The sequence below is a fragment of the Panulirus ornatus genome, chromosome 9 (assembly GCF_036320965.1).
Source record: "Panulirus ornatus isolate Po-2019 chromosome 9, ASM3632096v1, whole genome shotgun sequence".
Taxonomy (NCBI): Eukaryota; Metazoa; Arthropoda; class Malacostraca; order Decapoda; family Palinuridae; genus Panulirus; species Panulirus ornatus.
The window spans coordinates 57,122,454-57,124,952 of record NC_092232.1 but is presented as its reverse complement, the minus strand read 5'-3'; the positions used below and the strand labels follow the sequence as shown (position 1 = coordinate 57,124,952).

The 2,499-nt window shown below is 35.0% G+C and overlaps 1 non-coding gene across 1 annotated transcript; it reads right to left on the bottom strand.

The window, feature by feature from the left end:
- Positions 1-498: 498 nt before the first annotated feature.
- TRNAV-UAC (transfer RNA valine (anticodon UAC)) lies at positions 499-570 on the bottom strand. Its single transcript has one exon. It is a non-coding gene; the product is annotated as a tRNA-Val (tRNA).
- Positions 571-2,499: the final 1,929 nt, after the last annotated feature.

The following is a 2,499-nucleotide window of genomic DNA, read 5'->3' as shown; positions in this document are numbered from 1 at the left end:
GTGACATAGTATTATATGAAGCACTGAGATTACCACGGCAAAATAGTGTTTGACCGACCGTACCGACTAGCCGGCAAAATAACCACAGGGTAAATCTCCATGTTGCTGTCGTGTTTTCCTCTCAATTTTTTACGAAGAAATGAGTTTTACTTTTTTATTGTCGTTGCAATAGACTGGAACTAAGCAATAGACTGGAACTAAGCTGACCTGGTATGAGGTCAGAGCCCTCATTATCATCCCTGCTAACTACCGGAAGCAGATTAAGTCGTTCCACAACCGATGTCCGGCCCATGTTAACTCTGATGTGCCCAGCAGTTGGAGGAGGATCGCCAGAAGCTTCTGGAAGATTTCAAGGACGTCTTGGTGGACCTGACCCTTTCAGATAAGGTCGAAAACCCCAATTTATTGTGAAGGTCTTCACTATAACGTTGGACGAACATGCTGAATGTTGCACACATGTGATGCGGACAAAATGAAACAAGAAAAAGGCAAAAATTATGTCTGGTGTGGGTCTCGAACCCACGACCTTGAGTGTGTAAGACTCACGCTCTACCACTGAGCTAACCAGACAATAGAAAAATACGTCTGTTTCTTCAATTTGAATTAATGAAAATCTTTGCGAGGCAGCGTTTAGAAAAGAGAGATGTCTTTGACGAAATTTACTTGCTTGGCTTATTCTTCTGTTCCTCATTATCGAAAGTAAACGTACTGAAGGATATGTATATATATATATATATATATATATATATATATATATATATATATATATATATATATATATATATATATATATATATATATATATATATATATATATATATATATATATATATATTATCCCTGGGGATAGGGGAGAAAGAATACTTCCCACGTATTCCCTGCGTGTCGTAGAAGGCGAACTAAAAGGGAAGGGAGCGGGGGGCTGGAAATCCTCCCCTCTCGTTTTTTTTTTTTAATATTACAAAGGAAGAAACAGAGAAGGGGGCCGGGTGAGGATGTTTCCTCAGAGGCCCAGTCCTCTGTTCTTAACGCTATCTCGCTGACGCGGGAAATGGCGAATAGTATGTAAGAAAAAAGAATATATATATATATATATATATATATATATATATATATATATATATATATATATATATATATATATATATATATATATATATATTTTTTCATACTATTCGCCATTTCCCGCGATAGCGAGGTAGCGTTAAGAACAGAGGACTGTGCCTTTGAGGGAATATCCTCACCTGGCCCCCTTCTCTGTTCCTTCTTTTGGAAAATTAAAGAAAAACGAGAGGGGAGGATTTCCAGCCCCCCGCTCCCTTCCCTTTTAGTCGCCTTCTACGACACGCAGGGAATACGTGGGAAGTATTCTTTCTCCCCTATCCCCAGGGATAGGGGAGAATATATATATATATATATATATATATATATATATATATATATATATATATATATATATATATATATATATATATATATATATATATATATATTGGAAAGGATCACGATTTTTCACGTGATCAAGTATACTTTTATGAGTCCACTAGGAAAATAAACACGATAAGTTCCCAAGTGCACTTTCGTGTAATACTCACATCATCAGGGGAGACACAAGAGAGAAATATAACAGTCAGTTGATATACAACGAAGAGACGTAGCTAGGACGCCATATGGTAAACATGTGATTGTCCAAGACAGACAACAAGCGTATCATAAACTTATTATGTGGACAAGAAGGTGAATTGTTTACACATTTTATCAGCATTAAAGTTATCCAATTTGTATAGACCATCACTAATATTAAGATTATAATTCTTTGTGTATTCAGAAATAGAAGATTCAATGATATTTCTCGTGGTGCTGGAGTTAGAGTTAATAACTGAGATGGCATTATTAACTCTAATTCCAGTACCACGAGAAATATCATTGAATCTTCTATTATTAAATACACAAAGAATTATATACCTTAAGGAAACCAACATGGCGGTCAAAAATAAGCTTTAGGAATGAAGTTTATGAATGGAATATCAGTGAGATGATCCAAATGACGAATGAATGAGAGCGTAGTCAACATACAATATAAAAGGACATATTATGAATGGCAACCAGGCAAGTAACGGCCCAACTGAATGGAAGGATTTAAAAGTTCGCGTTATATGACGAATTTTGATAGATTATCCAAATTTCCATTCCAGTTATGAAACTTAATGGTTGTGTTCAGTTCTAGAGACAAAGTTTAAAGGTTTGTGTATCAGAGATGAACCACAAAGGATATCGTTAAATTAAGTGACATTAAAATTTGTCAATTAAGTAAATCATTTTGTACAATAGCTATAATTTGACAGAGTTAAAAGTTCGCATTTTCATTACAATTCTAATTCAAAAGTTTGAGTTTCAATGATGGTTTGCACAAACTTAACGTACATTCAAGTTTTGTGTTTATATGACGTATCTTAAAGGACTCTGGTAAAATAACGCAGCTGGAAGGTTTACGTTCAA